This window comes from Agelaius tricolor, unplaced genomic scaffold (genome assembly GCF_023055355.1).
Source record: "Agelaius tricolor isolate 1412-34295 unplaced genomic scaffold, bAgeTri1.0.p SCAF_4, whole genome shotgun sequence".
Classification (NCBI taxonomy): domain Eukaryota; kingdom Metazoa; phylum Chordata; class Aves; order Passeriformes; family Icteridae; genus Agelaius; species Agelaius tricolor.
Window position 1 is genome coordinate 33,414,232 of NW_027269264.1, and position 15,629 is coordinate 33,429,860.

General features: G+C 40.8%; 1 protein-coding gene across 1 annotated transcript in view; it reads left to right on the forward strand.

The window, feature by feature from the left end:
• Positions 1–15,629, forward strand: part of ARHGEF28 (Rho guanine nucleotide exchange factor 28) — an 84,395-nt gene that overhangs the window by 11,507 nt on the left and 57,259 nt on the right. The window lies entirely within an intron of this gene.

The window sequence follows — 15,629 nt, forward strand, 5'->3', positions numbered from 1 at the left end:
AACACTCCCTTCTCCCTGTTTTCTTCATCTTTGGATTGGGACCTGTCTGCCTTAGGCACCACGTCTAGTAGTGAGTCTTGTAGTTTAGTTTTAAGGATTGTAGTTCAATTTTTTTTATGCAAAATGTTTCTCATCCTCCAGGATCTCTGAAGAGCCCCAGGGATATCAGTCCGGGGAGTGATGGGCCAATAAGAAGCCAAGAAGATGATGAGTTTTGGGTTTGCACTATTTAAGAATGGGAGGAATAGGAGTAGGGCACAACAGGATGCTAGACCATGCTTAACGAGAGGCTGTAGGGAGATGCTCCAGTACTAGTCACACCTGCCCATGTTCTTTCCCCTCTTTCTGTCTCCTTTGGAAATTGTTAGAGATCTGTTTAATGTTTACAAGAGAAAAAACTGCTAAACAAAACCCAAAACCAGCCAACCAAACCTCAGTGCCCGCCCCCCCCCCCCCCCCCCAAGGACTTTTTTCCTTTTTATCATTTAAGGTAAATGTGCTGGAAACACTGAGAGAAAACCAATATCTGTTGGGAAGAATGAATAAAAGAAATAAATGGAAAGCAACAAAAAAAGGATTTTTTTTCCCTTTCAATATTATGCATGTGTTTTATTGCCAGGCATTGTCATCCTCAGAATCAGCAACCCTGTATGTACATTTTGGGAAAAGTCTAGGAGGTGACAGCTGTATGCTGTCACTGCTGGGCATGTAACAGTGTGAGCAGAACATGGGTTTTTAAACATTTTTAATTCCTTCCTGTTCTTCATAGCTGGTTGGGAAAGATTATGTTCACAGGGCCATTTGTAAAGCTGCAAAAGTTTCTCTTTCCCATTAAGAAAAGTGACCCAAACACCCAGTTTTTCTTCCAAGGAAATACAGCTTTCCCCCACATCTCCCCTAAACTTCAGGAAGGGATGATGATGATAATTTTTCAAAATAATTTCCATGATCTCCACGTTACATTGCCAACAACCTATTAGTGTCTGTCTCTTTTATTCTGTTTGCTCTGCCAGTGATGAAAAACTCCTGGAAGCCATGTTTTGCCAGAGATAAAATTACTGATGCCAAGTTTTTGGCAGTTCACTGTGTTACCAGGCAGCTACAAAATATTTTTAGTAGAGTCTGCCCTTTGATTTTCATGATTCCACAGAAATCCCCATTTAACCACAGATCAGTTTAAGGAACAGAACATAATTGCCATAATGATCTTTTCTGTATACCAGTGGGCCTGTACTGAAATATGCTGAAAAATCTGGTTTCAGTGTTGCTGTTTTGTTCTTTTCTTTGATTAGATTTCCTCACCATGGTGGGTAAGACTTAAAAGTGGTAATTGTTTTCTGTCTTTTAAGATAGAAAAAAGCAAGGTCCTGCTGTCTGGAGTTTTACCTTTGTGCAGTTTTTGTTATGTCTGTAAATTTATTATATTTTGTACTTACTGTAGTAATATATTTTGCTCCTTTTTTGTGTTTTTTGTTTTTTTTTTTTTTTTTTTCTTCTGGGATTTTTAGGGCAGTGTTTGGAGTCAAGTGTGCCTGTTTTGACATTGGAACTACAGGAAATAATTTTATGGTTACTGATAGGTAAGAGTGAAAGTGTGTTAAGTGTTGCCTATTTGAAACAGTTACAGGAGTTCTCTGATTCAGGCTGTGCAGATCTTTTCTGTTTGCAGTCCTTTTTATATTCTTCTGGCAGCTTTCCATCCTATCTTTGCTTTATGTATGCTTTGAGAGAGGTGGAGTGATCCAGAATAGCATTTCTAGTCCAGGACGTGCAGACTCCTGCTTCAGTTTCTCTCCTTAACAGATTTCTAACAAGACTTTGGGCATATCACTTATCTTTTCTCTGCAACTCATTTTTTCCTGAAAGAAAGAGGACTGTAGAGAGCAAGCTGATAAAAAGGCACTACAGTACTTGGATGATTTGAGATATGCAAATACTCAGATTGGTTGTACCAAAGAAGTTCAGTTTGTGGTAAAGGAAGATTTAAACCCCCTAATTTTTAGTCAAAAGGTAGATGATTTGAAAGTTGCAGAGAGAAACAACAACTGAAGAAAATTGGACAGTTACCACTGCAGCTAATGATGGTGACAATTGCACTCTGGCATTTTGAGCTACAGCTGTGCTGCTTCTTCCACTTTGCAAAATCTTTGCATGGCTCCTTGCATTAGAGGCATACCTTGGGGTTAGTCTGTCACTGTACTGCCAGCACAACCTTTAAACAACATTTAAACATGGCAGTAACTTATTTCTGTAGATCAAAATATTCACATTTGTTTGGAGTGTCTATGAACAATGCAATATTGAAAACTGCAGAATAGTTAAGAGCTGCAGAAGATACAGGAAGTCCCATTTTCCGGGGAAAATGTTCCACAGTTCAGGCTCACAGCCTGAACTGAGTTTAATTAGAAAGCTAGGGAGAAATCTGGAAGAAGCAGCATTAGGCATTGAAATAAGCTTGTTCTTGTTGCTTGGAGTTTCCTCCACTCTTGATTTTCTGAGGGATTATAATTCAAGTTAACCTCAAAAGGAAGAAATAAAGAAAGAAAGAAAAATCAACATGCTACAAACATATGGTTTCTGGCTTTCCAGAACTTGTTCTGTTCCTCTGCCTAAAATCCCAAACAAATTTGCTCAACAAAATAACCCTTCATAAAGGTGCTTTTTAAAAATTGATGTTTAAATTACCTTTTTTTCAGCCTGTCTTCTACCCAGTTTCATTTCATGCTAACATAAATGAGCAATCTGGGATGTATCTAATGTCAAGTTACTCTGTAAATGTGAAATATAACCCGTAAATATATTGTGAAGTAAACAGTTATAGTCTTGAGGGTGCACACAAGAAAACATTTCTCAGCTTTCTTCCTCCTCAAGAGGCAGCCTTCCCTTGAAGTCTTCCCTGAAACATAGAAAATTTGATTTTTAATGAGGTGGGTCTTTGGTGAACTTTTTGGCATCACAGTCTGCCACTGTGAGTGTAGACTCAGTACCCAAGTCACTGGCACAGCTTCAGTAGAAGCAAGGTCCAAGTCAAACTTCAGTTTGCTTTCACATGAGGCAATATGCACGCTCCCTGTTCCTGCTCTCACAGGCCTCCGTGGAGCTGAAACAAGGAAGACTAATCCCTTAGTCCTCCTGCTTTTGCAAATAATCTCTCATTTTCATCAGGTTGCTTTTCATCAGGATACTGAACAAAAAAGTTATGAGCTTTCCACCCACATTTGTTCTGTGTTTCCTAGCTAGTCTTTTGATCTGAATAAATACTGGACAAGGAGGTCATTTAGACAAATTATCTCTATGTTTGCTGTGCTTACTGGTTGTTTCAAGGGTCAGGGCATACTGACCGCTGCCACGTGAAAGTAGTATTAATGAGCTTCTTATCCTAATCCAAGCTTGCTTGCTACCCTACAGTGATATTGGTGTTTTATAAAAAGGATATAAAAAAGAAAATGTCTGCCATCAGCCATGAACCAGACATCAGAGAGGCCTGGGTTGGAGGAATGCTGTGAAATCCTACCAGCATGTGAGTGAACTGGGCAACACAAAGAGTTTGAGACAAAACCCAAGATTCTGTGTGTGCCCGTGGGCTTTTTGGAGCTATGTTGAGTCAGTACTAGGCACAGGTCATGTTCTTGCCTAAGTTTTGTAAAAATATTGGGCCCTTCTCTGTCCCAGTCTGGTCAGTGTTTTCCAAGGATCTTGGAGTACTAGTACAGCTTGTGCAAAGCTATTTCTTTTAAATTTGTGAAGGCACATTGCTTTTTAGTTTATCGAAGAAACAAGCCTGAAGTCCCACCACTTACAAACTACTGCTTTTCAAAAGAGGTACCTATGGCTAAGACCTCTTTGTAGGAGAATGCATCATTCATTCAATATCACAAACATCATATTTTTATCATTTATAACAGTGTTATTCTTATTACAGGTGTTCTAAGTGTAGTTGTCACCCTGCTTTCAAAGAAAGCAGTAAAGAAGTAGCCTAAACAATTAATTTAGTAATTCACATTAAAATTAGAAATGTATCTGCTGGGGAATAGTAAGGAAGTTGATAGAAATTTAGATAGCATGGTCTTCTCTCAGTCTGTCTGATTTGCTGCAACACAGTGATTCCATGTGCCTTGTCTGGGAATGATAAAAAGATAGATCCTTTGGAAGTAAATGGAATTAAGTACAAATACTCTTGGACTGGCAGTCCAGCTTAAAGCAATCCAGAACGCAGTGTGCACAAATTGTCTCTGCTTTTTCTGCAGCCTGCCATGATTGCAGAGTGTTTCAGTAAATTTGCTGTGTCTTAGAACAGTGCTTTTGGAGATGGATAGGGTGCTCTGCTGCTCTCAGCAGAGTGTCAGTGAAGGCAGCAGCTGCTCTGTATTCTTTCCAGGCTAGAGTCCAAAAATTGCTCAAATAAGTAAATGAAAACTTGACGCAATTTCTAGTGCTGTATTGTTATCTTATGTTTTTCCTTATTATTTCTGTTATGTGTCTACACAAGATCTACAGAAGATCTACTTGTTACACTAAGAGGTCCCAAATGTGTATGAATTTTATCTACAGCTGTTTGAATGGAAGAGTGATGAACAGAGCATGAGGGGGACATATGAGCAGGAGATTTATGGGCTGGCGGTCAGGGCCATTTAATCTCATGTCAGAATGTGGCTGGCTTTGATACCTAAGTCACCCAGGACTGTGCTTTTCTGGGAGTGCAAATTCTGCTGCTTTAAACTTGTAGTGGGAGGAGCAGGCTCTGTGATGATGTGGCTATGATCCTCCATCCTGTTGACACCTGTGGCTTCATCACGGTTGGAAGCATGGAAAACAGGCACATACCTTGTTAATGTGTATAAATTATGAAAGGGTTGGTGTCAAGAGGCTCTTCTCAGTGTGACAGGCAATAGGACTAGAGGCAGTGGGCAGAAGCTGATGCACAGGAATTTGAGGAAGGACTTTACTGTGTGGGTGACTGTGCACTGAGCAGATTGCTCAGGGAGTGTGGAGTCTCCTTCACTGCAGATACTCAAGAACCATCTGTGCTCAGTCCTGTGCCATGTGCTCTGGAATGACTCTGCCTGAGCAGGGAGATTGGACCAGCTGACCATTGTGGTCCCTCCCATCCTGGGGTTCTGTGATTCTGTTTGCAAGGAAAGCATGCAGTGCAAGAAATTCTGTGTTCTTCCTTCCCCTGCCCTTCCCAGCTCTGATCCCCTCGGGGTGATGCAGTGTGGTTGGGTTGCCACAGGGTGCTGGAGAGGGAGAAGGAGATGGAATCCACCAAATACTGCCATGACATTGGGTAGTGGTGATGGACAGGGACTGCCTGCCTGGACCATTTGAAATCCACTGCTGAACAGTTTAAATCCCAAACTGCTTTGTTACTTGTGGGAGACCTCTGCTTGCAAAATAAGAAAATAATAGGTCAGTTCCTTAAACAAAATGCCTGAATCTCCCATCAGAAACTTAGCAATAAGGAGCATCATAAAGAATAGGTGAATGAGGTTATCAACTAAGATCTCAAGGATCTGGACTTGGTCCTTTTTTCTTTAGTGATTGGTTCATCAATGATTTGGGAAAGGGAGAGGGAGAGAATAGGGATGTGACAAAGCTTTTCTAACTATTCTTGTATAGACTTCCATAAGAAAGACCCTGGTCTTTACTAGAGAAGAGAAATGGTAAAACTCATGTCTGTGACAAGCCGTCTTTCGAGACCTATGAAGATGTTGGCAGCCACAGTCTGCATAGCCATTGTGTCATTGTCGTGGGCTAATAGTGTTACAGTTGGCAATTGCTTGGTGCCTGGCATCTGGTTGGTAATGTTTTCCTTTAGTTGCCTTTAATTCACATTTGCTGAGTCTTTTTAAGTCTAATGTAGGGTAAAGCAGATAGTTTGTGTAGGTACATTGTCTGATCCTTTCTGTGGGAAGATATGCTCGAATTAGTAAGAACAATGGAGTGAAGAAGGTAGGGAAGCGATGTGTGCCTGTGGATCACAGAGACCAGTGGTGGAGATCACCTAACCCTTTCTACTCCATTTTATTTGTCAGATGCTTTGATGTACTTTGGGAGAGGATTGCAGGCTCCACTGGGCCTGGGGCAGAATCAAGCTGGGGGAAATAAATTTCATTGCTGATACCAGAGGAGACTATTCCCAGAGCAAAGTGAACCGGGTGGTTTTGGCAGAGCTTTTGTTTAGGTGGCTCTCATTCTACCTGTGTCCAAAAGTGATCCTCTCCTGCTCTGTTTGTGGTTGTTAACCACATTTTCCATCCTGTATATGTCCCTTCTCCATCTGGGGAGAGGGTGGTGGCTCAGGGTTGTCCCCTTCTGCTCTGCCTGAGAGAGAGAACTGCCAGCTGTGGTTTAGCAGTGTGTGGGGACAGGCAGCCCACCCACTTGGTACCATAGTGCTGTTCACTGCACGTGCAGGGAGGCAACAGTGCTCTTGCATGGAGTCTGCGGATGTGGTGACATTCCTTTCCTTCCTTCTGTCTTGCCATGAACCACAGGAATGGTATGACAATAGACAATACACTGTACTCTCTCTGAAAAACATTTAGATTTTATGAATGTATTTAGGTAAGCATTGGTTGAAAGAATTTAAGGCATTACATTATTTCTCAAAAGTGTTAGCCTTAGATAATACACATAAACCCTCATAGTTGTTCTTTATCTTCCCATCTGTATCTTGTTATATATTATGAAAAATATTTTGTCAGTGGAAAGAGAGGTTAATATTTTCCAGCTAAAAGCACCTTTTATCTCATAAGCGGTCAGATCTCTTCAGTAGCTGCCTGCAAATGCCACTACTTTTGAAGGAAGGAGTGGCAGGTGAAAAGTGAGTTGGATCACCCTACAAAGTGCAAGAAACAAAATATTTTTAGTCAAAGACTGTACGGCAAAGCCCTTCTTTGTGGCAAAGAACAGCATGACATCTTTCATGGCTGCATAAAGGAGTTCTACAAATAAGAAAAAAGAAGCCTTTCACAAGGCCCAAACAGAGCAAGTAATGTGAGTGATATTCTATTAACCCTTCAAAAGTAGGGGTTAAGGTTGATAATTTATCTGCACTTTCAGACTGGCATTGACAAATTCCTGTACAAGATCCTATTCAGGAGAGGTTGCAGTGTGCAGGTGAAAAGCCTAAGAACTTGGACAAAAAAGAGATGATAAACAGGAGGAGTGCATGTTCAGGGTTTTATCACTGCAGACATTTAGTTGTTGGATTCTCTGAGAATTATGTAATAGGGCTGCTGTTGAAAAATTATTTAACAATCTTAATTACTTGTTTTTGTTAGAATGTTAAATGAACGCAGCTTGTTTAAGGAAGGGAGGGCAGGCAATAACTGAGCAGTCAGTGCAAACATTTATGCAGTGTACAGAGGTCATTCAGGAAAGTAAATGTCTAGGCATGTAAAATATTTTAATGCCATTAAATACATTGGCTGCATTTCCTCATGGTGAGTGTTTTGTTCAGCTCTAGTCACCCCTTCCTAAACTGAACAGAAGTCTAGAAAGGGCAATGAGAGTGAGTTCTTTTAGCTGAATCTATAAGTGAAAAAAGCCAGATTTGCAGAAAATATTCACATATGGAGGTATCACAGAAGTAAGCAAATTTTACCATTTCTTGTAAAACAGAACAAAAGAATAATTGATGAAATTGGAAGGTGAGAAATTTTACAGCAGCTCTCTACATTTAAACTGCCCTTTGTCCATGGAACACTGCCATTTGTGCATGTCTGAAATGAAAACTTTTATTCTGGTTGGCGTTAAATATATCCAATGAGCCAGACAGCACACTTGTGTAGGGAAAATTACTGTGTAGAGGGGAAATCTTCTCTGTTGGAATAGTTGGGAAGGCTTTCCTTGATATGCTCTGTCCTATCCTGTAGTAAACCCCATAAGTTTGGGAAAAGCACCATGGAGAATATGAACAATAGGAATGCTGAAACGGTAAAAGAAAATTCCTGTTTCCCTGTCCTCCACCCTTAACCTACCTCTGTAACCCTATAAGGCAATGTCATGTTAACCCCTTACCCATTGGTCAAGCTTGGATCCTTTCCAACCCTATAAAAGAAGCATACTGTACCCCATTAGTTGGGGAAGAAGAAGAGCAGAGACCCTTCACGGACCTCCCCAAATAAAGCCATCTCCGTGGAACAGCCTGCGCCTTCTCCTTCTCCTCTCTCTCCGTCTGCTGCAGCCTCAAGCCCGGGGCACCACTACCTAGCAAGCAGAGCTGAAATCCTGAGAGCTTGCAATCACTATAGAGCTGATAATCACCATGCTTGCTAGATGGTAGCGTTGGCATGAGCGAGCTAGCCTCGGGCACCTGGTTCCTACTCAGGGACTGAGCTCCTGAGCCCTACTGCTCTGCTTTATGATAAGGCTGATCAGAGGCTTTATTACGATCCATTTCTCAAACTGTGGCCACGGTGGGAGGCAGGCGAGTGCCCTGGGTGGTGTGCAGGTGGGAAGGAGTACGTCAGTGCCTGCATTCCTGTATGCCCAGGGGAGTTATCAGTGCAATTTGAACCTGACATTCCAGGGAGTGGAGATATTTTGAAGTGGATGCTTAGAGCATGGATTTATATCCTCCCTGTATTTTCCATTGTCTGTTGTAATTCCCTGGGGCTGTTAATTATACATATAAATCAAACAAAGTCTCTGAGAGTGTCTAATATTTAAAGTGAAAGTCTAAGGCTTCCAGTGTCTGGGGTGAATTATTCTTTTCAGGCCTAACAAAGCTGGCAGAACTTCAGTTAAGGGAAGGGCAGAACAATGATGTGTTTCAACTGTATTTTATGTAATTTATGCACTTTATGAAGGGCTTGTATAATTATTTTATCCCTGGAAATATGATGGCTATTTTTCTAATGGGTTTTGAATTAAATTTGCATTTGAATTGCATTATTTCCTTCAACAAATACATTGTTATCTCTGACTGAAATGTGGATCAAAGAATCACTTGAAACATAATACAGAAGTAGCACTGCTGACCCTAGCAGCCTGAAAAATAATTGAAGTGAAGTAAGGAATGTTAACAAGCTCAAATGTCATCATCTTCCAAAACCTGACATTTAAGCTGATCCACATTCCCTCTTCTCCTTTATGTGGAATACAAAACCACATACATTGTGGGGTAACTAAAAGAAATGTTTGCTGGAGTTGGTTAAGAAACAGTGGACATGTTATTTTTGTATTAGCTCTTGTATAGCCACATATAAGTCTATTTGAAAAAAATGTAGTTTGTGTAGCGTAAAGCTGTTGGGGGAAGGGATAATGAGTTCCTACTGAATACTAATTGCCTGTGAGTTGTTCGGGGAGACGGTATAAGAATGGAAGATTTGTTGTAAATTAGTCACTAGCTGTATTGTGCATTGCAGTGAGGTTAGACCAGAGCTGTAAAGGTGCCAGCTCTACGAAATCCTGATGATTCACTGTCTAACTTGGTGATTGTGTGGAGAAATTAGTGTGTAGACTAAATATTATTGGAAAAAATGCTCCTCTAATGACTTTCTTCACGACACTTAAGTTTTAAGATCATTTAAGCTAGAAAGATGGGAGTGACAGATTTTGAGTGAGTTACCACTGCTTTTCCAGCTGCAACATCCCAAGGTCTGCCAAAATTATAAATGCTGAGAGGAGGGGTATTGCTCTGGAGTGATATAGAGCCAGCAGATTGATTAGTCCTCATAGCTTGGTGTTCATCTTTGGCTACCTTAGTTCCAGCATTTTGCCTGACCTTAATTTGAGATCTTCTAACCCCCACTTTTAACATGGAAACAAAGCTTTGCAATAGTTTATTTGCTTTTGAGAAGTATTTTCTCATTCCTTACTTGGCTTCTATTGTTTTCATTTGCATCAAAATTGAAAGGTGAGTTAATGATTCATTGGCACACAGTGACCTTACAAATAGTTCTGGACCACGATGCAGCAGCTCAGCTCGAAGCTCTCATACTTCAACCTTCTTGCTTCTGCTTTAATATTTGCAGCCCGATCTGTCTACATCCCTGGACGCCTGAAGAGAGCAAACATTTACAGCTTCTCCCTCCCCTGTGTTTAGTGGGCAATTTGATCCTTCTTTGTCCATTCGTTTATTCCACATTACTCTTAGGCTTGACTTGCTATTGAGAACAACAAAGTGCAACTTTGGGAATCTGCTCTCTGTTTATTTAGCACAAAAATGGACTCAGACTCTGATTCACCTTTTAATTACTCTTGGCCTTCCTTACCTAAAATGAGGATTCGAAGAAGGGCATCCAAACCAGGTAGAAAAAGCTATCTTCTTTTAAATGACTCTTGCTTTACAGCTCTGACTCCTTTTAATTTTCTGCTTCTGTGAAGGTGGCTCTATAAACTGCTTGTGTGAGGTAGATTTTTTTCCTATCAAAAGTCCATCTCACTGTTTTTAATGCCTTTTTAGATAATGGGGTTGAAATTCTTTAAGAAAAAAGAAAGTATTTTTTTCTCCAGATTATGTACTGTTCTTTACGATTGTTTTTATTTCTTTACTCTCTTAAAGCTTTTTTTTCACTTCTTGATGTATGTGTAGCTCTAACTGAACAATTCTGACACCCTGGAGCTGCATGGGATGGCAGCAGCTGAAAAAGTTCTGCTGGTTGCAGTTATTTTCACTTAGGGAGAATTTGGTAATTCAATTATGCCTCAACAGCTAACAGGTTTTTGGGTTTTTTTTAAGTAATTATGAGAAAAGCATACCAGAATGAAGAGAAAAATGAAATGGGTCAGTTACTGTCTTTGCACAGTTAGACATTATCCTTCTTTGTGGAGAAATCTTTGTGAGGTAGGGATTGTAAATGCTGTCAGTATGAGAAAGGGGGGTTTTAAGGAGGCTCAAAGACACTGACTGGTAAGTTTATGTAAGGAAAAGCTATGATTGGAAGTTTTCATGAGGAAAGAAAAATTTTTACTACATATAAAAGGAAAAGAATGAAGAAAAGAATGGCAAAAATATGATTTATGCTTCTTTCATAGAATTGGGAGGGTTTTTGTGTTTCAGAAAGGGAAAAAAACAAATCAGAGAAGTAAGATGCATCAGTGTAATTAAATACAGTAAGCCAAGAGACTCATTTTTACACAGACTGAGACTTTGACCTAGTTTAGAGTGGAAAATGTGTACAGAATGCATGTTGTAATGTGCAAGGCACTTCCTCAACTTTTTCCTTCTTTTCACGAGGAAATCCAGTATTTCCCAACTGCACAGGAGTTTCTGCTGTGTGTGAATGCCCATGCAATTTGCAGAGATGAAATGAGATGCAAGTTGCACAGTATGTGTTTACTCCTTCTCAAAGGAGGACTTGTTTTATCTGTAAATGCTGTAGCTGTGCACTTAACCTTCATTCACCTTTGTTTAGACAGATCTTTTTAAAATACTTGACTGGATATAGATGTGGTGTTTGTGTGTTACAGTATTGCACCTTATTTTCCGTCCTTGCTAATAGTATACCAACAGTATACATACAGGTGACCTTATATGTGGGGTTGTTGGAGCAAGAAGGTGCTTTTGGGTACCTATGCATATTTTAGTGGCAAAGTTCAAGGGTTTGTTTGTGCTTGGCTGATTGAAATTCTGTGTGTTGATGTGGTGGGAGAAGTGCCTTTGCAAGGGGAGAGCAGGCTCATGATCTAAGCACGTGATCTGTGTTTTTTTCTGCAAGTGTTTAACCGTGACCCGTTGATGCTGGTGTGCAGGTGTGGGGCACCTAGCTTATGCCTGCATTTCATTCCTGCAGGGCTTCAGGTCTCAGTGAACAAGAGACTTGCAGTGCCTGGCAGGAAACAGTGCAGGGTTCTTCCAGACACTCCACAAATCATGAAATCATGTATCTGTGCTGGGTGCTCCAGCTCTCCTGGGCCATGGCATTTCAACTGCCACCCTTCCCCTCTGGAACATCAGGCTGTTGGTGTCCTGACCTAGGGTTGCTCCTCTTGGGAGGCCAGGGAGCTGTGAAGACTGTCCCACTCTTTGGAATGGAGAGTCAAAGTTATCACACACCACTTCCCATCATATACATCAGTGTTTTCACATTTTAAGGCCCAAAGTTTCATCGCTGCTCAGGAGCCCTTCAGACTGTGTGTGCAACCCCTGCCCTTCCCCTGAACTCCTGGAGTCTTTCAGGAGCCAAGTGCAGACTTCTTTCCTTTGGGACATATCATTGCAGATTGCCACCTCCTGCTGAAGCTGCTGGGCATGGAATATTTAAAGGGTAATTAGGCTATACAGGGATGTGAACATGACTTTGTCTGAGTGATTGGACTGGGGAGAGGATCTAGGATTTTCTCCTTGTTGCAAGACGCCAAAGGTATTTATTTTGTTATTTTATGTGAAATTGTCACCAGGCATAGTCCTTGCTCTGCACAGTCCTACCTGCTCAGAGACAGTGACTCTCTCAGCCTTTTTGTGGGCTTTAAAAACATTCAGGGGTGCTGAGAATATCTGTCTCTGATATGTCTGTCCTACCTCACTGGGAGGTGGGAGTTACACACTGAGTCCACTCATGCAGAGGTGTGAAGTGAAACCAAACATCCCATATCATGGGAAAGTTTGTTGGGTTTTTTTGTATACTGTTCTATAAAATGAGACACGAACTTATTTCTGTTTGCATATTCATTGGTGTAGTAGGTAAGGTGCCTTCTTCAGGGCGGGAGTCAAGACTGTGGATCCCACATTGAAAACAGCTCACATTTAGGTGACCCCACATTTAGATAAGCAAGACCAAAAGTCAGATTGACAAGTGATTTTATTCTTAGTGTCTACTTTGGTATTACATCTTGAACATGTCGGCATTATTTTCCAGCATCTATATGCCTGATCCCCCTTGTTTAGTATACAGGTAACACAGTGCTTTAGTTTCCGCTTTGTAGATTTAAGACAGTTAAATGTTCATCCATGACAATAGCACTTCAAAGCCTACCTCATTTATCCTCCATGTAGGCTTATTCTCAAGTACTTGCTTAATTTTGCTGTCAGGAGAAGTTGTGCCGTCTGAATGAAGGTCTAAGAAACCTCAATTAAGAGTGCAGTTCTCCCCCTGAAACTGATTGTATGGTTCATTCTGTAGATGTGCATGTTGCTTGAGTTGGACCCCTGCTAGGAACTTCTTTTTAAAAATTCAGGTGACTTGTTTTTAGAGGAGTAGTTCTGCAGTCCTGCATGACCCATCCACTTAGCTGTCTGTATTTTTCACTGATTTCCAATTATACATTAACCCCTGCTCAGATTGCTGGCGGTAAATGTGATGAGCTGTCTGAAAACTGTTCATGGTATTTAGAGAAGGGAATTTGTAATTTCTTTCCTGGCTCTTGGCTTGGTCATGTTGATGTATTTAAATGCTCTTTTGCTGTGTGTTCTCCCATGAAACAAGTTAAGTTTTGATTTTTGGGAAAATAAAAAAAACCAGTGTTGTGTTCTTGCCATTTTCTGACACAGGCCATTCAAGACTATACGTTTTCTTTCACCAACATAAACTATGTTTTTAATTACTGCTATGATGATCTTTAAAGTTATAGTATTTGTATAAACTTTGTGGCTGGCAGAATACACAGACCTTGCTGTGTAACTCTACAATATTAGAGAAGATGTAGAGAAGAGAAATTGTGCTTAGTTAGTCTTTGATCAAGGTCTTTTATTTTACCCATGTTTGGAGATTATTCTTTCCAGCATGACATCTAAATAACACGTACATCTATCTTGACTGTTTATCAGGCAGATGGCAGAGAGCCAGAGAGTCTTCAAAAGAAGGCATGTCTTTATTCTTTTTCTGTGATCACAGTGTAGAGCCAGAGGGTGTTCAGTTCTGGCAGAAGGATAGCTTGTTGAGCTGTGCTTGCTAGGTTGTTTCAGTAGCAAAGGTAATTCTCCTCTGTTCTATTCTGGTAATTCTTACTTTAGTAAGCATCTTGAAATCCATTTCCAATCCCTTACAGAAGCTGAACCATTCTGGGCACACCTTTGCCAGTTTGCTCTGGCAGTCCTGTCTTTTCACAAACAGTGCTGAATTTTTGCATCTGCAACGTGAATAACCTTATTGAATGATCAGGGAAGATTTTTGAGGCATTTTATTTGAAAATGGATTTTGTTGATATGCTTCATCTTTCAGGCAAGTTCAGTCTTGTTGCATATTACTGCTGGTGCCCAGTACACTGAGCCGTTACCTGCTGCCATGTTAACCTGGAGGGAAAAGTCTGCTGATGGTCCCTGTGAGATCAAGAGCACTTGTAGCCAGCAAAGCAGGCTGGAGGCAGTTAGCAAAGCTGTAGCAATGCAGTGTGTGATTTGGACATTTGCAATGATTTTGTCACTTTTTAAACTATGTGGGTCTTTCCAGTGGAAATAAGTTACTAGCGCAGTCAATGTGTAATTAATATTGCTCTCCCCCACATTCAGCAAGGCTTTAAACTTCTCAGGTTACAAAGTTAGTTTGATGTTGTCATTCCTTCACATGTTTGAAATTGAGGGGGAGAGGGGGCCGAGTGGGAGTAAAGAGGTACAGTGGGGTCATACTGCCATTGCACTCAATGATCTTGCAGGTCTTTTCCAACATACCCAATTCTATCATCCTATGAAGCCTGAAATAATTTGTTACCATTTAAAATCCCAATGAATATTTATTTAGTCATCTCACATTTAACCACAGGCTAACTGGAGCATCTCCAGGAAAACATATGATATTTAATGTGGTTAATTAATAAGGGTTTACAGACTGAAGATACTGCAGGTAGGATATTGTGCTATAGCTTGTACTTGCAGCATCTTTCACCAGAATTTGTTACTTAGGTTTTTACTCTTGTACAGAATTTTAAAATAATGTAACATATTATTAGAAGGGGGATTTGGGTTCTTTCTGGCTTGGGATGTTGCAGTCCACTAAGTGACTGTGAAGACCCAATGTGACATCCCACTCTGTAGGGGAAGAGATCACCCAAGATGCTGATAGATGGTCAAAATGAATGGCAAAAGTCAGAGAGCCCATAAAAACTTACAAAATTTTAGTAGTAAATTACAACATGGTGTGGAGAATGTTATAAGGTAGTTCCTGGTGTCCTCCTGTGTAAGCACACAGCAGTGGGTTTTTGGTAAAGAGGTAGGTTGAAAAGGAGGAGAGAGAGAGGGAGATGTACTAAAGAGGGGGGAGAGAGAAAGAAAGGGAGATCACCGGTCCTGGCTTCAATGTCAGTCCAGGCAGTGGGGTGTCCAGAGTCCTGGCGCTCATGTACAGCCCAGCTTTAGAGAAGTATGTTTATTTATGTAATTTTTTTCACACCCAGGAGCTAAGTTTCGTGCTTTCTATACAAATGAGTTATCATGCACAGTCCATTTTTCTAGATCTTTCTTGACCTGGGTAAGAGGGCTTTGACAGTCTTGGGATGTCTTGACCCCTTCCCTACAGCCCATGCCTACTTCTTTACCTCTTTCCTGCACTTGAGCTGTATTGTGTTGTGCTTATCTCCAGGATCCAGAAGAAGGATATTTGTCTCAGAAAAGTGCTGCCCTACCTCTTGAGCCACATCTTGTTCCTTCTCACAGCATGTCATTATGGACAGTCCTTGGCTGGCTTCACAGCTGTCTGTCTATTGGTGTTTGAGACATACACATCAGCCCCCTTATCTTTGAGGTT